This window comes from Prionailurus viverrinus, chromosome B4 (assembly GCF_022837055.1).
Source record: "Prionailurus viverrinus isolate Anna chromosome B4, UM_Priviv_1.0, whole genome shotgun sequence".
NCBI classification, from domain to species: Eukaryota; Metazoa; Chordata; class Mammalia; order Carnivora; family Felidae; genus Prionailurus; species Prionailurus viverrinus.
In genome coordinates this window covers 10656257-10668341 of record NC_062567.1, presented here as the reverse complement: position 1 = coordinate 10668341, position 12085 = coordinate 10656257, and positions in this window count along the sequence as shown.

Sequence of the window (12085 nt, the reverse complement as noted above, 5' to 3'; positions counted from 1 at the left end):
AAAATTGAGAATAAAAAAACTTTAGTGTAATATATGGCCAAAAGAGTTCCTGTTTCTGAATTTCGGCAGCTTGATCATTATGTGTATATGACTCTAGCTTATTATGAATTATATTCTTAAAAAGCCCAAATTTAGGTGTTTACTTTTTGTAACCTTTATATTTGTTTTTCTTTAGTGCATTTGAGAAACTTATCATTTGAAAACAGAAACTTATCATTTGAAAGCAGTTTGATGTCTGAATTCAAAATCAGGGCATATTTTTCAGTGTCATTTTTTCAGGATATAAATCTAGGTAATAAGAACATGGCCCAGCAGTTCATTCAAATCCATGATGTTTGGTCTGGCTTTTCAAAGAGCATTTACTCTATGTTAGTGCCACTGAAACTTTCCAACTGTGCACAGAAGTCACCCGGGGGGGATCTTGTTAAAATGTGGACTCTGATTCAGGAGGCCTGGGCGTGGCGGGGGGGGGGGGGGTGGCGGGGAGCTGAGACTGCTTCTCTTTCTTTAAAAAAAAATTTTTTTTTAAACATTTATTCATTTTAGAGAGAGCACAAGTAGGGGAGGGGCAGAGAGAGAGGAAGACAGAATCCAAAGCAGGCTCCAGGCTGTGAGCTGTCAGCATAGAGCCCAATGTGGGGCTTGAACTCAGCAACTGCAAGATCATGACCTGAGCCGAAGTCGGATGTTTAACTGACTGAGCCACCCAGGTGCCCCTAGACTTTGCTTTTCTAACAAGCCCCTAAGTGATGCCTGTGCTGCTCTGTCACACTGAGTGGACCCTGCCGTTGATTTATTGTCTCCAGCCGCCAATCTCAATCAGTTAGGTTTTTGACAGAGCTGAACATAACAACAACAACAACAACAACAAAACAAATGACAATAAATGCACAAGAGTTGATTCTCTTATGTGGAAGTCCAGAGATAGCTGGTCTAAGTAAACACGGCAGTGCCACGAAGTTATTAGGGATTTAGTTCTTACCTTTTTGCTTTACATCATCGGGGCACGTTCCATTCTTAACCCATGGTCCGAGTTGGCTCTGGAGCTCCCTTTTCCAGAAGGGAGAAGGCTGCAAAGAACTGCCTTTAAGCTGAGGCAGACTTTTGAGGGCAGCCTTCAGTTCTTCCCTTCCTCTCACCCCTTCCCCACCCGAAGGTCCACTTCCATTCAGCACTTTGCTTATAGGTGATTGATCAGAACTTAAGCACTTGCCAAACCTAGCTGCAAGTTGGTTGAGTTCATGGCTGCCCAAGTAAAATCAGGATTCTTTTTTCACTGAGGAAGAAGAAATAGTTTGTGGCCACAAGCCATCTCTGCCACACAGCATAAATATTTTGTTCCCATGAATCTTGGTTGTAATTCCTGGTTATTAGACCCTGAATAACTCTTCCTCCTTACTATTTGCTTCTTTTGTAAATGTAGGCAATTATGTCTTTCTTTCTCTTTCTGGTGTGACAAGAAGCAACTACTGTTTTTCTATTGTATTTTCACTTTATTTTTTTAAAACATTTTTTGTTAAAGTTCATTTATTTATTTTGAAAGAGACAGCGCATGAGCAGGGGAGGGGCAGAGAGGGAAAGACAGAGAGTCCCAAGCAGGTTCCGCGTTGTAAGTGCAGAGCCTGATGGGGGGCTCAAACCCATGACACTTGGAGATCATGACCTGAACTGAAACCAAGAGTCATACGCTCAACTGACTGAGCCTCCCTGGTGCCCCTATTTTCATTTTAAGTTGCTTCCTCTCTCATTGTGTGTGTATACATGTGCAATTTTTGTTGTTTTTAGCTATAATCGATAAACACACAAGATTTTTTTTTTTTGAGAGAGAGAGGGTGCGAGTGAGGGGCAGAGAGAGAGAGAGAGGGAGACAGAAGTGGGGCTCACCTAGATTGGGGCATGAGTTCTTCCATGTGGGACTCGAACTCAGGAAGCATAAGATCACAACCTGAGCTGAAGTCAGATGCTTAAAGACTGAGCCACCCAGGTGTGTCCCCCCCACCCCCCACAAAGTCTACAAATCGGGCATTCTGACAAAAGTGACAACACTCTGGACTAAAAACGTTCGTTTAAACAGCAGCAGTCTGGAGCAGACATTATTCCTGATCTATTCTGGATTTCAAAACGTCCAAGCAGATGACCCTTTAATTTGATGGCTAAATACACATGGGAGATGAGATCTAACATTTATAAGGTGTAGTTTCTTGAGTACGGATATTTATCATCCACACTCCACTAAAGACTGTTAAATTTAGAACAAATTAGATTGGTGTATAGGATAAGAAAATATTTGATTATCAGATCCTTAAAAAACAGCAGAGCCTGTTGTGATCCAGAAGCTCCATCTACGGGTTTGAGCAGCTCTTTGGAAGTGTCTTTTCTAAGCAGACGGCTCAGTTTGTTATCTTCCAGACTCATCCAGAAGAAGTGACTGTCAAGTGCCTATCCTTTCACAGGGTATTTGAAATAAAACAGTTCCACCAAACATGAAACAGAACAGGGGGATTAGCAGCATACACTGCGTTTTGGGGTTGTTTTCAGTATGCTTTTCACTGATAAAAATTTTCAGAATTTGGCATTGTGCAGGCACGCTTGGTGCTGAGTTTGTAAAGCTCACCAGGATTTGAATGAAAGCTGTAATGTGTGAGACAGAAAAATTAAAAATTAAACTGTGAGAATTGACAGAGGTAAGGTTGTTACTTGACACTGAGGTGGATCAGTTTTAGGGCAGTGGTTTTTTTTGTTTTGTTTTGTTTTGTTTTTTTTTAATTTTTAAATGTTATTTAAATCCAAGTTAGTTAATTTATAGTGTCATAATGATTTCAGGAGTAGAACCCAGTGATTCACCACCTACCTATAAAACCCAGTGCTCATCCCAACAACATGCCCTCCTCTTAATCCCCGTCACCCATTTAGCCCATGCCCACCTGCCTCCCCCCAGCAACCCTCAGTTTGTTCTCCGGATTTAAGAGTCTCTAATGGTTTGCCTCCCTCTCTCCTTATCTAACGTTTCCTTCTTCAGGGCACTATTTTTTTTTTTTTTTAAAGCTTCTCAGGTAAGATTTCCCTGTGAGGCTGTCATAGGTACTTTACAGTTAATTCTGGCAGTTCCCTCCCAGCCGGGGTGGTGTGGGACACTCACCCCGTGCAGAGGGGCTCTTCCTCAAGTTGACCTTGCAAGCTACCATACCTGGGAACATATAGCTGCTTATTATGATACTGTGCATTAGTTGGTTATACGTGTGAGACATAGATTGATCTGCATTTAGAACAAAAGAAGGAAAAAAAAAAGAACACATAAAGACGTATCAGTACAGGTCCTCAATCCATTACCGAAATACTTGGAGCTAGGTGTTCTTGGAATCCACCATTTGTCAGATTTTGGAAAGACAGTATGGGGCATATGCTAATTATTTCATAATCACCTAGGGGTTTGGGGCAGCACCCACAAAACCCTCTCATAGACCCAGGTCGGGCTTTGTCATCTGAAGGAGATGAATCAGGTGCTGCTTGTCAAATGAGGCATGAAAAAGTACCTTTTATTTTCACAGCCTTTTTTCTGGATCTTGGATGAGAGATTGTGGCACAGTAATTCTGTGGTGACTCCAATCTAGGTGTTATCAATCATTAATTAAGACTTTGGGTCTTCTCTGATAAAACCTCTACCTCCCATAGACTAGTCTCTCTCAGACAGAACTTCTTTCTCCTAGGAAAGAGTTGAAAAGCACCTGAGAGCCTCACAAAATTAGGACTCCAGGTGCTTTGCTTCCTTTTTCTTTTTCTTTGTTTTTTGTAGTGATAGAGACAGCACAAGCTGGGGAGGGGCAGAGAGAGGGAGACACAGAATCAGAAGCAGGCTCCAGGATCTGAGCTGTCAGCACAGAGCCCGACGCGGGGCTCGAACTCCCAAACCTCAAGATCATGACTGACTGAGCCACCCAGGTGCCCCAAGCCTTGCTTCCTTCTTTTGGCCACATGCCTTTCTGGACCATGGCACAGGGTCAGCATTAAATAGCCATCGAGGAAATTCGCTCACCGTGTTGTCCTTCCAAACAGGTGGGTCAGCTGTGGTTTCTCCTCCTCAGGTTGCCATAGCCAGGAAGCCGAAAGAAGCCACTCCTCCTTTCTGCAGCCCCCCTCAAGACCTCGCTCTCCTCAGACTGCAAGCCTGTTCACTCTTTGCACGCCACTGGCCGCGATCCTCTGTGGTGGCAGTGTTTACAACTGGGTGCAGAGACGTTGTTTACAGGGCTCTTGCCTTTTTCCTTCTGAATTTTTAAAAACCTATTTTGGAAAGAACAGATCAAGTGTTGGCGCCTTAGTGACGGAGCAGCTATAAATACATTGCGAGGGATCCGGGGCTGTGCGGTTTCTAGCAGGTGGTACGCTTGCTCACCTGCCGGATATTAGCTAAGAATGTCTCTCCCAGGAATTCAGCTGTTCCTAAGTCTTTTCTGAGTCTTTGACTCAGTCTCAGTCGTTTCTGAGTCTTCCACTGCCAGCCATATATTTCCTTCTCCTGTATCTCTATTCTTCCTCAATCCTAAATTCATAAATTCCTTGTTTCTTTCAGAAAGGACTCTGGAGTTTTCTCCTTTCCAGGTTATAGGTATATATATTTGCCTCCCCAATATCTATGTATTTGACCTTGGCCTGTAAGTGCTCAAAAGCCTGGTTCAGACCCAAACTTTGCAAATGAGTTTTGCAGTCTCCTTTGCTTTCTCTAATACAATTTATTGGTGGTTCCTAAAAATTTCATTCTGAGAAATCTTTATTTTTATTTTTATTTTTGAGAGAGAGAGAGAGAGAGAGAGAGTGTACAAGTGGGGGAGGCGCTTGTGAGGACAGAGAATCTCAAGCAGCCTTCATGCCCAGCACAGAGCCTGACATAGGGCTCAATCCCACAACTGTGAGATCATGACCTGAGCTGAAGTCAAGAGTAGGAAGCTTGACCGACTGAGCCACCCAGGTGCCCCTGGAAATTCTTATTACTGTAATACTATCTTGACTATAAAAACATAGAAGTAGAAATAGTAAGAAGGAAAGAGCACCAGATTGGAATTTGATTCCTGGATTCGCCTAGGGCTAGTTGTACTGAGAAGAGTAATTGACCTTGTCTGGCCCTCATGGTTTTTGTTTCGTTTTGTTTTTTTTGTGTGTGTGTGTTTTTTTTAATCTTAGGTTGTAGCTAATAATGTCTATCTACCTAAGTGGGCTACTGTGAGGATTAAATGGAAAAATATAAGTAAAATATATAACAGAGTGCCCAGTTCAGGGTAGATATCCCAGTAGATATTAGTTGAGTCTGAATGGCACTTTTCTTCTAAAGATTTCATGTCACAGAGTTCTAAATGGAGGCATCATGTGCACTGGGCCATTCTACTGATGAGGAAGTAAAAGCAAAGGGGACACTTAATGACTTGCTCACCGTGGCCAGGAAATGAATTTGGGTCACTTGACTTCTGGATTGGATGTAACTTCTAGGCTGAGAAATGCAGGGTGAGAGAGTTTGATGATCTGGAAACTAGGACTTTAAAGTGATCTTTGAGAAGCAGGCACATTCACATGACACACTTCTGGGTTTGAAGATGTTGCAAAGAATCGTCAAATAGAAATGACCAGAAGTGATTGGACTTCAATCAGTCATGGCCATAATGTGTTCTAGAATGCACCTGCGATCAGTAGTGAGCTATCTCTTGTGTGGGGGGTGACTCGATGTTTCTGAAGCATCCTGTAATTCTGTACACCTCCATGATGCTATTGCTTCATGTGAAATGCAGAAGAATTTAGGCCAACTGTCTTGTCAGACAACAAAAAGCCAGATGAATACGTTCCTGGATCTTTTTATTACGGCTACATGGACCAGTTGTCTGGAAACGCCTGAGAAATTTACTCGTCAGCATGTCTCTGGAATGCCTATTAACACTCTTGAAACCCAGCCATCTCAGATGAAGCACCTTTGAGTTGTGCTTTCTTTGAACTAGTTTGACTATTAGTAATTGTCCTGTCTTCCCTTTTCTATTAGACAAAAAAATAATATACTATAATGTGATATTTTATTGTTCTGTTTTGAAGAGTTGCTTCTCACTTGTTTCAACTGTTCAAAAATATAGGGTTGGTTTCCTTTTCCTGTTTTCTTAGTAGTATCAATTATTTTCATCTAACCTATGCTTATTGGAACAGACTCTATATAACTCTCTTCTGGAGGTAGGGGGAAATAGGTAATATAGTTCTTGGGAAAATCAGTATCTGTGAATGTGCTTTGGTTAAAAAGCCTACCTGTGCCTTAATTTTCAGCCTTAAACTTCATGAGTCAATACTATAGTTAACAGACAAGGACACTTAAGTGCTTTTACCAATCAGTGCAGTTAACATGAATCAAATTTTTACCCCAGCTGTAAGAATGATGATGAATTGAAAATTCAATATTTTTTTTTTAATTTTTTTTTTCAACGTTTATTTATTTTTGGGACAGAGAGAGACAGAGCATGAACGGGGGAGGGGCAGAGAGAGAGGGAGACACAGAATCGGAAACAGGCTCCAGGCTCCGAGCTGTCAGCCCAGAGCCCGACACGGGGCTCGAACTCACGGACCGCGAGATCGTGACCTGGCTGAAGTCGGACGCTTAACCGACTGCGCCACCCAGGCGCCCCGAAAATTCAATATTTTTAAAGTGACCATCATGTGTGGCTTAAGTGGAAGGATGACTGTGGCAGTGACACTTATAGACTTTTCACTCCTAAGAACTTGAGTCTTCGATGACAGTGTCACTTCTTAGGAAATGGAACCAAGCAGGAAGGACTCCTAGGATACCCTTTCTCTTAGCTTCACTAGCCCCATTGAACAAAATCAAAAGCCTCACAAAAATAACCACACAGAAGCTTACTTTCTGTTTATGCACAGAGATCCTACCTTGTATTTCCAGCAATTCCCCAGTGTTTTGGGGGTCAGTTTTGCAAGAGAAATGTCCAAGGCTCTGAATCCTCATCCTGGGCCAAGCTCTCTTCTTCTGTTGTATTTAATGTTCCCCCCAGGATGTTGGCAGGGTGGTGGTGGTTTGGATATGTCTGACCCAACCCTATCTTGCTTTGAGAAGCTTACATTCTTTCAGGGATGCCCCCCCCCCCCCGCAACTTCCCTCTTCTAATTAGGGAATAATGACATGTATGCAGAAACTGCCATCCCCAGCAAGTGTATCAAGAGAGAATCATTCTTTAGTGACAAACAAATACAGCAGACAAAATGGTTTCCTCTGATTCTGTTTTTTTTTTTTTTTTTTTTCTTGCTGATTACCAATACGTCTGAATAATTTCACATGTGCAGGCGTTCTGGAAAATGCTTATAGCTGTAGGATAAGGGAAGAAATTGCAACACCCATTCCTAAGAAGACTGACAAAGAGGCCTCCTAAATCAAAGTAAAATCAAAACACTTGCTTTTTTTTTTTCAAAAAAATTTTTTTAACGTTTATTTATTTTTGAGACAGAGAGAGACAGAGCATGAACTGGGGAGGAGCAGAGAGAGAGGGAGACACAGAATCAGAAGCAGGCTCCAGGCTCTGAGCTGTCAGCACAGAGCCCGACGGGGGGCTTGAACTCACGGACCGTGAGATCATGACCTGAGCCAAAGTCGGACGCCCAACCGATCAAGCCACCCAGGCGCCCCAAAACACTTGCTTTTAAAAGAAAGAAATAAGATGAGGGAGACCCCTTGAAAATTTTCCAGATGCACTGCTAGAGAGTGGGCATATGGGAAATTCAGGCCCCACTGAAGGGTCTTAATGATTTGTCCATTGGCACTAACCTTGCCTTGAATTTATCATTACTTTTGAATACTTGCATGACAAGTCTGAGGCTTTTTTTTTCCTTCTATGACATGCAGTAGTTCACATGTTGATTTTAAACATGTGATCTTATTTGGTAGTAAAAGTGTAAAAAGGAAATAAATGTTTTAAAGGATACTAGCTAGCGACTTGAATATCTGCCAATGGGGAACTGGCTTAAAAATGATGGACGAGCGATATAAAGCAATTCTATGCAATAATTTAAAAAAAGACTGAGGTAGATTTATCTACACTGATATGGAAAGATTGCTAACATATATTTCTAAGTAAAAAAAGCAAGTTGCATTTGTTCAATACAATCCTATTTTTAAAAACATCAATAAAGCCCCTATGTATGTACATAAACATAGAAAATTGTCTCAGATAATGACTCTCTAGAGCTTTCTCTGTATCTGTGTCTGTCTTGGTCTGTCTCTTTCTTCTTTACATGTATTATTTATTTCCTTTGCTAAACTCGAAGTTTTAAGGACACACACATTGAAGCATGTTGAATTTTATCATACACTTTTTTGGGGAATTTTACTTTAATTTTTTTTAATGTTTTATTAATTTTTGAGACAGAGAGAGACAGCATGAGCAGGGGAGGGGCAGAGAGAGAAGGAGACACAGAATCCAAAGCAGACCTCAGGCTCTGAGCTGTCAGCACAGAGCCCGACGCGGGGCTCGAACTCTCACAAACCGCGAGATCATGACCTGAGCCGAAGTCGGACACTTAACCGACTGAGCCACCCAGACACCCTGGGAACTTTTACTTTAAAATAGTTTTAAACCTAGAAAAAAATTCAATTTCAAGAATAGACTACAGAAGCGCTATATATCCTTCCCCAGATTCACAATTGCTGATACTCCACCATATTTTTCATCTCTCCATTTTCATCTCAACCATTTGAAATTAAGTTGCAAATGCCACAGTGCTCCATTACCTCTAAATGCTTCAATGTGTGTGTCCTTAAAACAAGAACATTCCCTACATAGCCACAGGACACCTATCAAAATCAGGAAATGGACACTGATACTGTACTATCTTCTAATTCACAAATCCCTGCTGAAATTTCCCCAATTGTACCAGTGATGTCCTTTATAGTTCCAGAATCATGCCCTGCATGTCGTTAGAGTGTCTCTTCAGTTGTCTTCAATCTGGAACAAGCTATTCAGTCTTATGTTTTGTGACTTTGACAGTTTTGAAGTGTCCCAGTCCATTACTTTGAAGAATATCCTTCAATTTGGACATTGTTTTGTCACGATTAGGTTCAAATGTAACTCGAGAGTACCACAGAAATGACTGTGTGTTCTTCTCAGTGCACATTATCAGCAGGTATGTGATGTTGATTTAACCTATTACTGGTGACACTGACTTTTGTCATTTGGTTAAGATGGTGTCTATCAGGTTTCTCCATAGTAAAGTTAATTAATGAGTACTTTGTGATGGGGTATTAATAAGTATTGTTAAGTATTCATTAAGATGTTAATACGTATTTTGTGGGGAGATACCTCAAGACTGTATAAATACCTGGTTCCTCATTACACCTTTCTCCATTATTTGTGGCATCCACAGATGCTTATGCCTGCCCAAATTATTATTAATATTATGGATAAGTAATTATATAATGGTACCATTTCTTCTACACATATTAGTTGGCATAAGGTAGAGCTTCCTCTTCCTTGTTTATATCAGCATGGATGCATGGATTCCTCTTTTATTAAATGAGTTAGAATCCATTACTAGTATTATTTACTGTGATGCTCAAGCTGACCCAGATTTGGCCAATGAGTGCCTTTACAAACTCCTGTGACTTTTGATAGTTACATGATTCTTGGAGAACTTCCTCATTTCTGCAATAAGAGATTTCGGGCTCATCTGATGCTTTAGCCATGTCTGCCAGGAGCCCTAGTTCTTTTTAGTTAAGAATGGTATTTAGAAATCAGGATTTAGGCATTAAAAGTGCTCAGTGATACCAGACTGTCATCGAATCTGGGTCCTCTCAATGGGTAGAGGTACACACACACACACACACACACACACACACACACGCACACGTTATCTATATCTGTAGCAATATCTTTTAAAACCCTATGTTCATGCCAATGACCCTAATTACAATCCAATATCACATGGGTCTTGCCTTTTCCATATTTGTACCTCCCTTCTTCAATGGTGAGAAGACTGACTTCCATTATCCTCAATGTATTTGATTAATTCTTTTGGATGTGACCAATCTCCCATTCATGCTATCTTCTTATCTCCAGTGCTTCTGACTCACATTGGCCAGTGCAGGTCAAGAACAAAGAGATTCCCCCCAGCTCCGGTGGTATGCCAGCTGAGAATTCCACACCTGTATTGTTTTGAATGAATCTTGACTATTTAATTGAGGGACTATAATCTAATGGTTAAGTGCGAGGTCTCTATAGTCAGAATGTCAGGTCTACATAGTAGCTATGCCACTTGGTAGCTGTGCCATCCTGGGCACACTAGTTAACCTCTTCTGGTCTCTAAGATTCCTCTTTTCAAAGGGAGGCCATAAGCAGGAGAAAGCAAGCCACACTGTACTTCTTGACCAATGGGTATAGATCCTGAGTCTCAGAATAAAGGAAGCTGCCTTCTCTGATCAAGTAGCCATTGATTAAACAATGAGCAGCAACCTTCAGCAGGTCACAGGGGGTGGGGTGGAGAGTGTGATATGGCTTCAGGGCAGTGGGTGGCTGTATTAGCCATCAAAAACAGGGCTTGCCTGTGACGTCAGATCACTTGGCATAAGTATAACCCAATGCAGAATGATGAAGTTTGGGGCCTCATTTTCTTTATCTGCAAACTGAAGATGGTGACGTGGGTTTTCCCACCTTAGAGAATTGTTGTGTGACGGTCAACTGAGCTAATGTTCTCCAGTGTGTGAAGTGGGAGACATTTAGAGAACATTTCCCACCACCTAGCCCCCCCCCACCCTTTTAAGAGTAACATATATTCACTGTAGAACATTTAGAAAACTGATACAAGCAAAAATAAAGTAACAGCTATCACTGATAATCCCATCAGGCAAAGATAACAACTGTTTACATTTGTGGATAGGTGCCCCCAGTCTTGTTTCTAGATACATCGAGTATAAGTCACTAACATGGAGTTCTCCTTTTTTTCTCTTCTCCCTATGCGAGATGAGAACCAGATTCTCTCCAGGTACCACTGTCTAATTTTCTTGAGCCTCTTGCTGGCTGGACCCAGCAGTACAATGCTCCATAAAGCAGTCGACGACGTGCAGGCCAGGGTCCATGCGTGCCCCCAGTGGAGAATACATCGTGTGCTCCTCCTGGTGGGCACTTTTGTCTACAGCAGCAACCTCAGATAACGCTCTCCTTCCTTCCCAGGTGCAGAAGGCCAGGGAACAGGTTCCCTCTCTCTTTGATCATAACGGCTTGTCTACTGCGGAAGCTGGCTGCGTCCAGCTTCCAGAGGAAACAGCAGGGCAAGCATTTTCTATTCAAGTTCTATTCCTTTGTGGCTCTCTGGGCTGAGGTGTTTGCAAGAGCAAGTGTGGCTCTAGAATAGATTCAGAGGATGTGGGGGGTTGTCTCGCTAGGAGATGTGGACACACTGACTCATAGCCTTCCCATCCCTCCTGCCCTTCCTTTGATGTTGGTGTCAGCTTATCTGGCTGATCCACTGACCATATGCTCGGCCATTTGGTAAATATTTTCTCAAACATTCCATAACACTATGTTTGTGCTTAGGGAGAAACGGGAGGAAGAAGAATTTGTAAAAGTTAGCTTTTTTTTCCCCCTCCGAATTTTTAACCACATAACCAATGAAAGGATACTAGTCCGAGTTCACGTTGGCTCTATGGAACTTTGGAGTACTTCCTCCAAGGACTCACTGATCTTCCATTAGTTATGTCCACCAAAACTCACCAGTCTGGGCACCCTTCTGGCACTTCCATCTTGATATTGTCAGTCATTTAATACACATACTAACACGTGCTATGTGTTTGGCCCAAAATTTGTTCCTCGCTATCTATTAGTGCTTTGGAATTTCACCCTTCGAGATCTGACATCTTTGTGTCTGGAAGACTTTATTCACCAAAAAGAAAGTGTCTGAATAAAACATAAATAACCCCTGAGCTATTTCAGTGTGCTGTGTCCGTTGATACAAGCTCTGTGTCAGGGAAGGAGGAGGGGGACATACCAAGGGAGATGGTAACAAGGGACCCAGGAGGAACGAAAGCCAAGCATCATCCCAGCACGTTTGTGGAGTCTGCTGG